This window comes from Cupressus sempervirens, chromosome 7, assembly GCF_028749045.1.
Source record: "Cupressus sempervirens isolate cs-2001-9-10 chromosome 7, ASM2874904v1, whole genome shotgun sequence".
NCBI classification, from domain to species: Eukaryota; Viridiplantae; Streptophyta; class Pinopsida; order Cupressales; family Cupressaceae; genus Cupressus; species Cupressus sempervirens.
In genome coordinates, this window is record NC_143124.1 from 605783996 (window position 1) to 605800936 (window position 16941).

A 16941-nucleotide genomic window follows, 5' to 3' on the forward strand; every position below is an offset into this window, starting at 1 on the left:
GCCCCTCCAAATGAAAACCAAAAGGCTAATTTTCACATCGTGTAGTCTCATATTGATGTGCACAAGACACCCACAACATTTTCTATACCACAATAATTTCTTGTTATCTCAGCCTGTTTGTTGAAAATCTACAGTCAAACTTGTCCCAACCTACCTGTATGTAAATTTTGATAAATACTAGTAACATTGGTTCCAAGTCCAATTTTATTTAGGCTAGAAAGGAAACAATTTTTCACAGCTACAAACTCTATATTTTAATCCATTAATTTGATCAATCTGTCCCCCAGATGTTCAAATTCACGAGTCACAAAACTAGAACATTATTGGGATTCAAAAAGAAATTTTTTATTAATCACACCATCCTTAACCTCATCATGCAATACCTGGCCATTCTCCAACTGAGTTTCTTCTATGCCTATTTGAACCTTAGTTGATGGTTTATCAAACAACTACCTTGTTTGGAAAATATTCATTGGTAACTTAGTGACAAGTTCTGGCTTTGGATCTCTATACAATTCATTTTCACTAGTGGGGATCTCAGTTGAATATTTCTTGATCAACTCATCTAATTTAGCAACATTCATTGAAGCCACATTAGCTACAGTCTTCAAATTCAGCATTCTTGCTCCTTTTCAAAAGGTATTTGTTTTGGTCAGTTTCTTTGCTTGAGGCTAGTTCCTTCATTGGGTGTTGTGTTGTCTTTTTTCGTTCTTTGTCAAAAATTCCATTAGGAGTAGCACATTTCAAACTTATTACTAGACCCATCATTATGTAAAAGCATAAATCTTGGACATAATTATTACATCGATTTGCTTCATGCTTTTATCTAATGAAGATTCTAGTAGTGTGACCCTGACCTTCAAATTATGAAGTCTTGTTTCATGATTGAATGGACTAATGATCAATATTTTTATAATGTCAATGAGACCAAACAACTTATAGGACCATGATAGCCAACAAACAGATAAGCCTGAAAAGCCCTAAATAGAAAGTCCTAATTTCAAAATTGTCTCCATCTTATTGTGATTTATGAATTATGTTTTAAAACGATAGCAAACTAGAACTCTTTACAGGACATAAAGGCCAAGAGTTCCTCAAACTATTATAATAATAAGCAAAGTGAATAATCCTACTGGTCAAAGTAAACTAGCAATATTATTCAACACATAAAGGATATGTTTCTACAAATAGGAATACATTCTGCTAAAATCGACACTTTATCATTCATAGGAGATAAGAAAAGGAAAAAATGCTAGTAATTAAATAAAATTGGAACATTGTGTGAAATATTCAGCACATATCCTAACCTCAAAATTGAGTAAAAAATCCAAGGAAAAGATTATCATGCACATCTCAATCCTATTAAGGATGTGTTTAATCCTTATAAGTCTTTATCATCAAGTTGACTAAGTACCCTCCACCTGCATGCATTGTGTGTTTCTCAACTTACAACAATTCATTGAGTGCAGTACGCTTGCAAAGTTCAGATCACTAAAACCACTGGCTTATATAACTAGTGTGTGGTAGCAAAGTTTCTTTTCAAAATTGTCTATGCACCACTTTAGGCACTTTTTAACTTTAAAACTTGTGTTTCATGGATTTCAATGAAATTGCAACTATTATACACGTTATTCTTCTAGGAATCTTGTTATCAAGCAACATGTAAATGTTATTGTCATGAAATTTTTTCAATGAAAGGTGAACATTTTAAGCATTTGTCCTCATGCTCACTTGAGCCCATGTAGCTTGTTAAATATGCATTGCATTATATCTTGCAAAAGTCACGAGACAAAAAATATATACAACCACTACCTTGTTCTTATAATAGAAGAAATAGATATAATCGTATTCACGAAAACCTTGCTATCAAAAGTGTTTACCTGTGGAAACCTTAAAATCCTCATTAAAAATAAGACAATTGTATAAAGCATAATGAGATGGACGTATTGTAAATAAAAAAGATAAATCGGGTAATGAAAAATTAGATGAAACAAACTGATCAGAAAGCCAAAAGAGATATTATTTGATGCTTTTATCTATGCAAGCAAGAATGAATGGAGGCAATATTTCAACTAAAAATTAGGTCAATTGTAAAATCCAATTCAAAAATCACTTATGTCAAAGTGGTTGGGTTTTGTAGAGCACCATACAAGATGCCCAAGTGTTCTAGCAACAAGTTGATCCCATTGGACATCATACGTAAGTGATTAAGGTTCATAAGATGATAGTTAGAGATCACAAGTCACATTTCTCTTTCCTCGTCGAGATAGGTATTTATTCCTATGTCAATAAGCAAACTACAAAGACAACTAAAATTGATACGGCACTATTGATCATGAATTTGATTGGGGCTATTACAAAAAAGTTTAACCCCATCAAGAAAATTAGCTGTCCTAAGGCATACAACAAACATAATCTAGCTTTAGAGATCACTCAACAAAATTTCATATGTATTACTACAATTAATAAGGGGTTGTGATTTTGGTAATATTTCCAAATAAATTAAGGAAATGTACTAGTGATCTCATATGATGACACTAAAATAAAAAAAAATAGTTACACCACTCATTACGAAAAATCATGACAAAACACCCAAACAAAAATTAGATAATCTCACTATACCCTACCCCAAAAATCAACTTTGCAAGTTTTTTAAAAAATTGTATCCATTGCATGAAACATACACCATGTTTTTCATGATTCAGACCAAAAAAAATTATACCCATTGTACTTTACCTGATCCAAACTGATTCTAAATCTAACCAATCCTATTTACAACGTACATGATAGCATGGCATTCATCCAAACCTATAAAGCATACAACCCTATGCCAAAAACAATCACCATAAACCCTACCACAAAACCAACCTCTCAAAACCCCTAACTTAAACCAAAACATCTCCAAGAGCCCTAAAACAACAACACTAAAACCCTAACTTGTACCAAAGGCACCAGAATTTATAAATAATTATTGGAAAAACAACAAAATAAAAAGCCCACTCTTTAACTTATCTAATACAAAACCTTACACACAAAGTCAACTCCACACAAATCACAATACAAAACAACACACTTAATCAAAAGCACAAAATTTCAAAGCTAAAAAGCTAGAAACCTACCTATGAATGAACTTCATCTACCTCATCCTCCTTAGGCACAACCTCATCTCCAACTTGAAATCCTTCAATAGCTTGACAAGCTACACTTTAGAAAGATTACACTCCTTCTCCTCATCAGGATACCCGATAACTACAATAGGATAGACGTAGTGGTGAACACAATAGTTGCTGATGCTACCAAGCCTACCCTTTGAGTTCCTCCTGGAAGCCCCAAATCCTTGACTCCCTATTATAACTACACTGAGGCCAATCCTCTTGACCTCCAAATAGAGATACTCCTTCATATTTTGATCCTTGATGATGTGGATCTTAAAAGGAATATGGGCATCCACAAGGGGTTGTGCCAGATTAGTGGCCTTAGTAGATGTGAAATTGTCAAAGTCGTCTTCGAGCTTTCACTGCGACTCCTCATTTGTATGTTTGCCCTCAATAGAGAGATCAATGGAACCTCAATCAACATTGTAAAGGACAATTGTAGGGCACACATGAACCAAAATCACATTGTCACTGGGCTGTAGATAATAGGAGGGAGTCTATGTGTTGATATGGTGCCCCAATTGACGCCAATGCCTACTGCCTTCACACTGCAAAGACCTTTTCCTTTTCCCACTCAACAAGTGCACATTTATCTTCACACAAAATATAACTTTTTTTATTTTAACATCATGAAGCCCATGTTGGTTGAAATTTTGACCAACACGGGCATGGATTTAAAAAAAAGATGTATTTCCTTGCATATTCTGACGAATTTGACCCCATTTTAATAGATGGTCAAAAATTTTGGTCTAAAAATGGGGTCAAATGTACTAGTGGTTAGAGATCAACATGGAAAATAAACCTTTGGAACACCAAGGATGGATGTGAAGAAGAAGAGAAAATAATTACTTGTTGCTGGAAAGGATTGGTAGAAGTGGAACAAGGGAAAGAGTGTTCAAGTTGAAAACTTGGATGATATGTATGTGAAGAACTAGTTTGGTATTTATGTGTTGAATCTTAGAAGATTTTTTTCTAGCTACTAAGAATATATTTTTTCACCTAGGGTGTCTAATGTAGGGGCATCATAAAATAGTTAGCAATCTTTCATGTTGGAGGGATTTTGAAAATGGGGTTGTGGAATCAGTCACCAAATGAGTGGTGCTTGATCGTTACTAGGTCTAGTGTTGGACGAGGAAATTGGGCACTAAAGGAGATCAACATATATTTTTTCTCAATGTATACTCTATTTCTTGGCATGTGAGGAACTCAAAAATTCTTGTAGCATCTCAATCACACTTGGTGGTATTTTTTGACACTTGATAGTTTGGTTTGTTGAATGGAATTCTTGCAAAGGTGATCAACCAACTTGGTGCATTTAATGTGCATAGCATGTGATTGTGATATGGAGCAAATGTGGGATTTTGTGTGGGGCTATGTAGGACTTTTTTATTTGTCCTATGCATATTTAATGGCTATTGTAATTGTTCTAAGACATTTGGTATTTAATATCTATTGTAGGCCAACTTGTGGCTTAAATATGTATTTAATATAAGAGTTTATTTAATTTTTAAAATTCTAGGACAAGTTGTGGCTTAGTTGGTTATAAGTAGAGGGTCTTGTGGAGTCTTGAAACAATTATTCAGTTCAACATGTAGTAGTTGAGAAGAGCTAGTAGCCACAACTTGAGAAATAAGGAGATTGCTTGGTGGATTGCGAGTACAAGTATTGATCTTACTAGAGGTTTCTACCAGAGTTTTGTTGTGTTACATAAATGTACTATCTAGGGTTATGGTTAGATCTTGAGAGATCTTGGAGAACTATTACTTGCTTTGTATTTGGTTGTAATTGAGAAGGCCTTACAACTCAACACATTGCATGTAATCAATTGTTTTAATAACAAAGATTTGAATTTGGTATCAAATATTGTATCTTGTATTGTGTTTATGTTGTGTGGTTAATTGTTGGGGGCTAGGATATCTCCATTGGGGATCCTCTTTCCTAGTATGAGTTTAACAAGGGGGAGTTTAAATAATAAAAACACCAAACCTACCTTCAAGGGTGAGATACTTCATTGTCAAGAGACATACCTTTCCTTATGTCTCTATAAGAAGATCCCAATTGAACCCACCTTTGCATCTAACAAGGGCTTCATCTTTCTCAAAAAATCTATTTAGACTGGTTTCACTCAAGACCTTGGTCACTTTCTACCACTTCTCACCTTCAATAAATAAACTAGTGACTATGGCAATAACCTCCTCATTGACTTAGAAATTAATGTCATTTATGGTAACCTTCCTATCATTCCAAGAATAGATGAAGTGGCTAGAGAATTTTTCATCATGCCTCTCCATCAACTCCTTGAAAGGGAGAAATCCAAACTCATTAATTTCTATCTAGATGCAAGGGTTTTTTCACATGTAATTCTCAATTTTCCAAGGCTCAAACCGCACCATGCCACCTCCCATCTCCAACTCTTTCGTAGAACCCTCCAAACATTCCATGTTGATAGAAGATAGAAATCCCTCTTCATAGAAACCCTTATTGCAGAGATAGAAAATCATAGATAATCCAATAATTTTGTGTTTAGTACTAGAAAGGGCTTTCAAATCTTTATAATTATTACTGGGGGTGGTATAAAATACCTTCTCAAATTCCAACTCAATGCCATGTTTGAGCAATAGTCACTACATTCAATATCATCTATATTTTTCTCAAAAAAATGTAAGCATTAATCTGTGCCAAGAGAAGGAGAGAAAGGAAATAAATGTTGAAGTATGATCTCTCTTTGACATGATTGATGAAGACTGTCTCCATAATATTTTTAGACTTAGTGACTAAAAAACAATAAATAATAATAAAAAGCCACATTACCATTTGTTGCAGGACTCCATCTTTTCATAATGGCAATTAAATTTTAAGTTTAATTAGCAAAGGCACACCATTTGAAATTTATCACCACCTTTAAAATCCAATGAGACTTCCATGGAAACCAGGGAACCATAATTTCCTATGTATATAACGTTGTTCCCTTTCAATAAGGGATTGGGTATGATTTGGTAGAAAGGCCATCTTGTGCCAACATCTAATTCCATGTAATTGCAAGCCCAAACTAGCCAATGAATCTACCACAAAATTTCTCTATCTATAAGTTTATTGTAAGATGTATCTTTCTAGGCAATAAAGGAGCATCCATATTTCCTCTACCCATTTCTACAATTATTCTAGAACCCCCCTAAAAAAAGGTGTTTCCAACCCATATTAACAACCCATTTCATGAGACAATGCAAAGCTAAGGCCTCTTGCACATTGTTAGACATGGGGCCAAAATTCCCCACATATAAGATAGGTGGAATACCAACAACATTTTTTATCACTCCTCCACTCACAACACAATGTCCTCTTGCATCACCATCAGAGTTGAGTTTCAAAAAGGACTAGGGAGGGGGTAACCATTTTATATTCAGCCTAGTTAAAGTTTTAGAGATGATCAAAACTTTAAAGGAGTTCTAGAGGTTCCAAGCTAAATAAATTTTTTGGTCAATAATAGAAGGGGTTTTGGGGGGATTTTTCCATTTATTGATAGCTAAATTCTCTTTTAATAGAATAGCAAAAATAGAGTAAATCACATCATCCAACATAACTTCCTGCTTGAAGACCTAGTTGTTTCTCTCTTTCTAAATTCCCAACAAATATCTTGCAGTGTCATTTTCTAGAGTAATTTGATAAGGGGGTGGATAAATGGGAAATCCCAATTTAGGATAAATTTCTGTAAGTTGTAAAAACCAATGAGAGAATTTTTTGAAGGACCAACATCCACCCTTCCCTAGCAAATGGACAAGAGAGAAATGTGTAGTTAATTCCCTCTTCCTCAACATTTCTAAGATAACATCTATTAGAAATCTAGAAATCCCTTTTCCTTAAGTTTTCGTTAGTTGGAATATCACCATGCAGGATGGCCTACCAAAAGAAGTTTATTTTGAGGATCAATTGACCATCTAAACATTTTTCTACCATTGGGGGATCATATTATTCTAGAATAGAAGTGAATATGTTGATTTAATTGTAAATTTCCCATAAACATGTTTTCCCCACACAAAGGTATCCTCCTTAGGGAATTTCATACTTATATTATCCTCTAAGATAATTTGTAATTCCACAACAAGTGGTTCCAAATGATAGAGCATAAAACCATCCAAAATATTTCTCCACTTCCTCCTGGGGTAAAATAGCCACTAACCATCTCTCCAAAGTGTAATTTCAAGCTAATCATGAGCTAGGAAATTTTTCTCATCATTAATGGCTCCCCTCCAAGCTATTTTTCCTCCTAAAATTTGACTCTAGTTCCTTTTTCCAGCATCCACATTAGACCTTCCTTAGGAGGTTTTTATTTTTGATCAAATTTCTCCAAACTTAAAAGTTTGAGGGCTGGTCGTTGTCACATAAACAGTAAACAAAATGAGTGTTATTAAGATAATTTTCTTTCATAATATCTCATGACCAAAAAATTATTAGCAAGACACCAACCAATTTTAGCAATAAGATCTCTATTCATGTTAGTGATACTTTTGATCCCTAGCTCTCCCTTGTCCTTAGGATTTCACACCATGTCCCAATTCACTAAGATAATCATGTTCTTTTCCTTAGTACCAATCCAAAGAAAATTTCTTTGTATTTTCTCAAGGTTTTTCACCATGCCATAGGAGATTTGGAATAAGTAGAGGAATTAAATAGGCACTCCCTATAGAGAGACAAAAAAAATTTGGAGTTTACCTACACTACTTAGAACTTTCCCTTTCCACCCAACTAATTTCTTTTTTCCTTCTATCAGGGATGGTGTTCTAGAATTGGGTAGAGATTTCCTTCACCATAAGGGGGAGACCAAGGTAAGTGTTTAGAAGACTAGAAGATTGACACCCAATCACAAGAATAATTCTTCATTCCAAATTGAGGTCAGTATTAAAAAAAGAAATTATTCTTGTTATCATAATTAATCTATTAGATAGAAGTGGAAGCATAACCATCCAACAAATTTCTCCAATTCCAAAATTCCATCACCAAGGAGGAGCCAAAAATGAAGGTGCCATCCAAAAATTGTTGGATAATCTTATGAGGAAGGGAGGTGGGTTCTCTAATCACTTTAATTAAAATGGATCTAGCAAGATAAGTGAAATATCTCCTTAACAATTCTGCCACCATTATGAAAAGGTAGGGGGAGAAGGGATCATCCTGTCTCAATCACTGTCATTCCATATAGAATCCCCAAGGTATACTATTAACAAGGACTGAGTAGCTCACAAATTCCACCACCATCTTGATCATTCTAAACACTTTATTATTGAATCCAATCCCATTTAATACCTTGTAGAGATAGAACCAATTAACCTTATCATATGCCTTTGAAATGTCAAATTTCAAAGTCATACTTGGGTTTCTACTCTTATCCATAGAGTGAATAACTTCATGAGTACTTAGAGAAGCATCAAGAATCTTCCTTCCTGAGACAAATCCATTATGTGGAGGCCTAATGAAATTATCCTAATACAAATAAATAATGTTATATAGAACCTCAGAAAAAACTTTGTAAGAAGGGTTGCAAAGACTAATAGGCCTAAAAGAAGAGAGGATTTTAGGTTAAAAATTTTTGGGAACAAGCACAATCTATGTGTTATTTATATTTATTAGAAGTTTATTTTCTCTGAAGAAGTCCCTAGTAGCTCTTGTCAAATTCAAACTAAAAAGTTCCTTAAAGTTATGGAAAACCATGTAGACTTGGAGCTTTATAGGCTTTTATGAAAAATACTGCATTCCTAGCCTCCTCCTCTGTGATAGGGCCAACAATGCCATTTTTATCTTTAGCACCAAGAACTCTAGGAAAGAATTTAATATGTCGATCCCCAATGTTAGTTTCAATTAACCTATTTGGGCTAGCATAAACCTTATAGAAAAATTGAGCATCCCACCTCTTGATCTCTTCCTGATCCTTCAATTGGTTATTATTGTCATCCATCAAGGAAGTGGTAGTATTCCTCTTCTTATGCTTTGAGACCAATCTATGGAAGAAAGAAGTGTTCTCATCCCCCTCTAAAAGTCATTGGACTCTTGATTTTTTCTTCCTATATACTTCCCCTCTAGTAATAATCTCCTTCCATTTTCTCCTCTACTACTCTTCCTCCTTATGAGTCTCAATAGTGTCTTCACCACTAATCATATCTTGACTTAGTTACTTAATTTTCTCCTCAATTTGAACTTTCTTTTTGAATATTTCTCCAAATGAAATCTTGCTCCAAGAAATATCTTCTTTCCTTACATTCTCAAGTCTTTAAACAACTTGTTCAATATCATTCCTTCAACAACAATACTCCACCACTCATGCATACAATTACTAAAATCAAGATGAGAATGCTACATAATTTCATAATGAAATTTCTTGGAACCACAATACAAACCATCCGACTAGTTAAAGATAATAGTTGAATGATCAAACACAATATTAGGAAGGGTGGATAAAGTAGAAGAATAGTTGCTACTAGTCAATAGATACCAATAATCTATCCAATTTGGCCTGAATAAGGTTATAACCATTTCTATTATTAGACCTGGTAAATGGGGCCCCTTGAAGCTCCCCATCTTGAAAATCATTGTCATTTACAAATTCAGCCAAGTCACACATGTTAGTGAAATCCATCAATCACTCCTCCCAAATTTTTAGAGGGAAATAGAGGGGTGTTGAAATCTCTCATACACATGAAGTTAATCCACGTATTATTTTTTATAAAATCAAAGATCTCATTCCAAATCACCACTATCCTTGTGTTCATGTTAGGGGCATAAATATTAAAAAGATAACAAGACATGTTTTTGTAGTTAGGGAAGTGGCAGTACGATTCTAAGAAAGAAGAATAATGCTCCTTTAGATAACCAAAAGATCCCAAAGAGTAGCCACACCTTCCAAAGCACTATCAACTTCACTATAGAATAATTTAGTACATGCCAAATCTTACCAGCCAAATTGGAGCAACAAGAGGATGCCATTTTAACTTATTGAATTAGTTGCAAATCATCCTTCATATTAAAGATAATCTATTTAAGCACATATTTTTTTTTAAGGTTTTTCAACCCTCTCATGTTCTAAGAGAGAAACTTTATTTTTTTACCTTTATAAGAGTCCTCTAGAGTCAATTGCCTCCCACTTGCAATTTCCCTAGCTATTTTTTTTGTTCTTGTACTTCTTCTTAATGATCTTCCTAGCTTGAAATCATTACAAACATCGACCTTCTTACTACTACTCATCCATTTTATAGGAATCTTCCTTTTCTAGTATCAATTCAAATAGGGGAGGAAGGGGCCAAATAATGCTTTGATGAGAAACCCATCACCTTATTTGCCTCCATTAGTATCCCGATCATGATCATTAAAGATGCAACATACACAATCCCAAGATTGGGGATGGAAGGGTAGGAGTTACCGTCAAAAAATAATTTCTTCAGTTTAACTAATTTCAAAATCATCCTTTTTAGTAATTTTAGTAATTTTATCACAAGGATTCTCAACGGGGATAGGAATCACAATGGTCAGGATTGCAACCTCCTTGAGCACATAGCCAACATCCGGTAGCACAAGTTGTGGGATTTTTTTTGGGTGTTCAACATATCATTAAAGCCCTCCAAGAAAGTGTACTCACCCTTTGTATTATCACCTTCCTTGGGATTTCTACCTGAACTCCTAGGACTATTTTCCTTATTCTCTTTTTCCTAGGAATTACAGATTGCTTCAACACCCTAAACTGGCATTTGGAGAGGAGGGATGGATGAGGACTCACCATCTAGAATATTTTTCTTGACAATACTTTGGGACCTCACTTTCTCTTTTTCCTTGGGTTGAGAGACATTACAATATGTCACCACATGGCCATACTTATAGCATCTCTGGTAGAACAAATCAACATTCTCATACATAATGGTCTGGGACTCCTTCCCCCATTTCATGTTGAGAGTGACAAAATTAGTGAGGGGTTTTTTCACAACATAATTAACAAAAACTAAAAAACATAAGGGTTCTCACTCAAAAAACATTAAGAAGGAGAGTAGTGTAAAAGGAAAAGAAAAGGACCCCAAACGTAAACCCTCTAATACTCTGAAACAAGTTGTGGAAGAGGTCTTTGAGTCTAAGAATATTGTTAGCTCAGAGAATGATATCTGTGAGGAAGAGGATGGTATGGATGTTGGGGATTTTAGCTCAAATTTGTAAGGATATCCGAAGACCAAAGGAAAAATTGAGAAACAGAACGAGAAAGACATAAGTGAAGGAAATTCAGAATAGAGCAATAATGAGAAGGAGGACATTCAGACTGTTTCTGGTGGAGGGGTTAAAGACAAAGATATTCTTATTGTGAATCCTATTGAGGTGAGAGAGGAGGATCAAATGGTTAAACCTACCTTACCTACTATAGAGACTGGAGGTCATGACAAGGAGGACCTTGTTTAGAATGAGAATCCTATTGAGACTAGGGAGGAGGAACATAGGGATAGGAAGGAACATGTAGATATGGTTAGCTCCCCTCCTCATGAGTTTGTAGATGGTACCCCTAATTCTCCAAAGAGGGAAACCAAGATTTCCTTCCTACATTCTACTAAGCTCAAAGCTGACTCCATTCTCCATGTTGATTCTTGGATTTGTAATGAATTGATGGGGCTGAAGAAGAATGTGGAAACTCTGCAACACATCTAGGATATTGATCGTGCCAAAATCATCCATTTGGAAGAGAAAATGGGAGATATCCCTAGTAAACTCAAAAACTATGAGAAAAATCTCAGAATGCTTATCAAGAAAAGTGGAACAAGGATGGGATAGGTCACATCTAGTATCTGTGCTGCTACTGCGAGCCTTGCCAAAAGAGTCAATGAAGAAATTATATCTCCTGAGGGTCCAAGCAAAAGAACAAGGCAGAGCTTAAGGAAGAAAGCCATGAAAGATGTTGTTGCTTCAGCTACTGATTCCATCCAGGATACTGTTGTGATTGGTAAAGAGGTTGTCAAGATAATTACGGAGCTGCAATAGTTACCTTGGGTTTTTGTTCTTTGGTTTTGTCCTGTTCTGGTCCTACTTTCTGGATGTGGTACTTGGTACTAGTTTTTGGTCTTATTTACTTGTTTTTGGTCTAAACTATTTTAGTGGTTCCAGGTCCCTGTAAAACTTGGGTGCTCTTTTTTTGGACTATGTTTGTGGTTTCAGGTCCCTGTAAAACCTAATTTTGTGGTTAGTTTCAGCACTTCTGTCCTGGTGTTTTTATTGCTTTATCTTTTCTCTAGTTGTTAAAGGGTTTCGGGGTCCCTTCAAAACCTACTTTTACCATAATCTAAAACATAATTGACAAAAAATATATCTTATACAAGCCTATATTTATGTAGAGTAATAATATCCATTGATACATAGTGGCCATATGAGTTTCCTATCTACCTAAAAAAAATGCATCCAAGAATTTCAAGGGAAGGCTAGACAACCTTAACCAAATCAAGGAGGGGAAACAAATTTTCATTTTTTGATCAAACCCAAGATGCCAGTTAGCCATAGCTATATTGTGCTTCCCATAAGTCCAAGAACAAGAGAGGACAAATGCCAAATATTCAATAGTAGTAAATTTAAAAAAGAAGAGGCCACACAACATAGCCAATGCACAAACACTCCCTTTCATTTTCCACTTTTTTCTACACCACTTTCAAACCATGTCAACTAATGGTCTAAATGAAATAAAGCATCCAACCAAGAATAAATGGAGAGATGAGGAAATATTGTCCACCACCTCATCTAGAAGAATGACCTCTAGTCCATCTGTATCCTAGAAATTTTCATGTTCAACCTCCTCACTAGGACATCATTTCACTTGCCCACAACTGAAGCTTCTTTAGAGTGTTCCTTTTGGGACTCACACACCTTGGAGGAGGTGTTAAGGAATGCTAAGTCATCTCCAAAAATATTTGGTGGAAGTAAATTACCATGTGCTTGCATAGAGTCAATCCCACTCCTGGATAATGTGGGAGTCAGGAAAAATTTTTCCACTTCTCCTTGGGACCAAAGGTTATAGGTCAACACCAAGAGAATATTTGAACAAATAGGGGATCTCAAATTATAAAATAATGCACGCTCATGGGCAATGGAAGCCATGGCCAAATTTAAACCATCAAAGAGTAGGGAAGTTGCAAAACTTAGATACTTGTCCCCCCCTCCCCCCAAAACTTAAAACAAATATTGACATGTTGCTCCTAAGCAATAATTTTATTTAAAAATGACATGTTGTTGCTATGTGATGATTTTATTTATATTCCACTTAGCTGATTAAATAATCATTATTATTTAATTTATTTGTGTCTTTGTACTATATTCTAAATCTAAATTATTATTTCTCCTCAATTCCATAATTAAATAATTTTAATCAATTTTGTAATTGTTAAAGTCTAGTTAACCCTCATCAATCATTCTTCTATAAATTAATAAGATAATTATCATTGTTAAACTATTACCTATGCTTTTATAATCAATTAAATAATTATATTATTTAATTAAATATTCACTTTATTATTACACTTATGTTATAATTACATTTAATTTATCATTTCTTCATAATATTAAATAAATTTCAACATATTTAATTGCCTAATTATTCTTCTCATATATAAATTAGTTTTATTTATTTATTTAAAATTCACATGTGCAATTAAATAAAACTATTTAATTGTATTTATTCTTCCAGTTGTGACTAATATTAATTTTTCATTTACTAATCAAACACATTTTCTAACTCCTCAATCACCTTTTTTGACTATTCAATAATTTTAATATTTTAATCAATCTATTCAATCACCAATTCATCTATTATGTCCTTTGATCAATTTATTTTATTAATAGACCAATCAATCTATTCATTTTTCTAACCAACTTAGTTCACTCTCCAATCAGATAGGTTAACAAATTAATCTATTCACTTGATACATAAAAATTTGAGTTCAACTCTTTTATCATAGTTGGCTAGTCCCCCTAGCTATGGAATTGTGATTAAAGTCCAATTTTTTTATATAATGAGATATAATTCACATATTTTGAAACCATATTTATGCTTTTAGTCCTTATGTTATCTGAATTGAGCTTAATTTGAGAAACTTTTATTGCATCAAGGAGGATAATAACAAGGACTTATCATTTTGTGTTTACATCTAATTTCATTAATTTTATTTAGTATTGTTTATGAATTATATTGTCTTTCTTCCTTTTTAATATTAGGGATTTTATATTAATTATTATTAATAAATCTTTTGTAGTTAGATTTTTATCAATATTGTAGGTTCGATATCCAATATTTAGCCCCAATCACAAGAATATAATCTAGAAATACTTAAATTAGTACTCATCATACAATAGGTAGTTATCATAGAACTCTCTACTTGCAATAACAAGATTGTTGAGAGCACCAATAGTTTTTTTGAATATAGATCAACTACCCATTTTCAACTCTACAATATTGATTATATCATTTGTCATTTACACAAGCAAGTGATGTCTCCTACTTTAAAAAAAAAATCATCATTGATCTTCTACTCACATGTTGAAATACATACATAAATATTTGTATACTAGGATAAATTGGCTTGAGAATTGGTATAAATATCAATAATTGATTATTTGCCAATAAAAATAAATTCCTAGTGTAGTAAAAAGGCCACATTATTTCAACTTTTGAACAATACCATTCAATTATTTATCATAATTGTCCTACCACTTTTTTAAATTCCATTTGAATAATAAATGGAGTAATTATTGCAATAATATTTATAATGATTCTATTATAATTTTTTATTAACCCATTAAAAATATTACCTCCATTATGGTTTAATAGTTATCTGATTCAAGTATGGTCTTCATCTTTCATTTTTCCACACTCACTTTATATACTAAAAATCATATTTTTTAGGATAAACAACTTATCTATAAAATTCCCACTCTTTTCAAGATTTACAAATCATATTTCCATCTAAGTATATCAAACATGACTTGTAAATTCTTGGAAAGTGGGCCTTATCCTTTCTATAATGTTGACATTTCCACCATACATTTGAGTTTGATAATGTACAATGGGTGCCCCTTTGTGGGGTTTTATAGTCACATGCCCCTAACTATTCACGGTTTAGTTATAAATCTTATGATAGAGATTATGTTGGTTTTACTTACCCTAGAAGGTAACCTTATTTAATTAGGTCATTGTATTATTGTCATGTATTAGATTAGATTATATGAGATTTTAGTAGTTGAGTTACTTTTAGATCTTTGGTTGGTGTTGCTCACATGAAATATTTATTTGTAATTATATTATAATATTGTTGATTTTTAAGAATTATATTAGGCGACTTTTGGATTGTGGGTCCTCTCAAAAGGGCTTTCTCCACATTAAAAATTGTGTTCTGGTATGAATAATATTTTTTCATTTATTTATGTTTATTTTTGGTAACTTTTGGAAATATTAGGAAGTTTTGAGATTAGTTTTAGAAGTTATTTGTATACCTTAGCTTCCTTATAGGTGTTATCGTATATTAATCATTTAAGGTTTCAATTGTGAGTTGTTGGTGGGTTCTTTGAACTAATTCAATTTTGAGTTGGAGCTTGTGCAAAATAAACTTTATTTTCTTCTTGTAAAAATCTTCAAATGCATGGTCAACAAAGGATAATAGAGGTAGATATTTGTTTGCACATCATTTTTGAAATGTGAAATGCAAAGATGTGGGATCAATTAATTGATTGATATTTGTGGGATGATGTTGGTGTACTCTCTATTTTAATCAATGTCCATGAAGAGACCTTTGTGAGGAACCTATAAAAGAAACTTGGTGGATATATCAAGCCAAATATTTAGTAAGTTAGATTCCCTTAAAGAAAAAATCATATTCCTTGGTAAGGAAAAATGGTGGATGAATTATAGACCACGTGGAAACATTCAATACATTTATGGGTTATTTATTTTTCTTTATTTGAGGGACTCTCTTATTATGGCTATTGGGAGTAATTTCATCTTAAAATTTGAATTTGTTGTGGGTCTTTTTCTTTCAAAAGAGATAACGAGGAATGCATCCATAGGTTGTTCAAAGGTCCTAAATATCCATTTAATATATTTGGAAAAATTATAGAGAAATAATAACCATGATGAATCCGATTCCAAGAGGAGATTTAACTCTGCTAGAGAATCTAAATCTAGGTCATTCATCTATAGGGCATAGGTTTGATTGAACATTACAATGGATTTCCTTGTCATATAAGGAAATATTATTTTATGAGAATGTTTTATTATGATTTTTTATTGGAGTAATTTTTTTATAGATATTTTGATAGTTTTTAGCTACCTTTAACTATTTTATTAGCCATACTATTGTGAATGATTTATCTATAAAAATATTGTAATCTTCTTTATTTTTGAACAATATATTGGAAGACTTTTGGAATGTTTATCTCTATCTCAAAAATTGTTTCCCTCATGTATATAATCGTGTAGTGACATTAATGAAATTATACTTATTTTGACTCATTTCTAATTATTGTTGTAAATTCTCAAAAAATTTACATTGCCCTCATCTCAATTAGTGTAGGAACTTATTTTGTTACCTTCGATAGTTTATCACAAATAGTGTCTTGAATATTCTTACACATTTCTATTAAAATCAAATTGACATTGAAATGAATTATGAATTTTCTTCCATTTAATGGCCTAAGCACATAGTTCATGATTTTCACAAAAGTTCCAAAGATACTAGACATTCTGAAAGCTATTATTATCCACTTCTAGAAACTAGTTTTAGTATTGAATATT

The 16941-nt window shown here is 33.1% G+C and overlaps 1 pseudogene; it reads right to left on the minus strand.

Annotated features, from left to right (window-relative positions):
• Nucleotides 1–3119: 3119 nt before the first annotated feature.
• LOC149548181 (universal stress protein PHOS32 pseudogene) overlaps nt 3120–16941 on the minus strand; it is a 67318-nt pseudogene continuing 53496 nt past the window's right edge.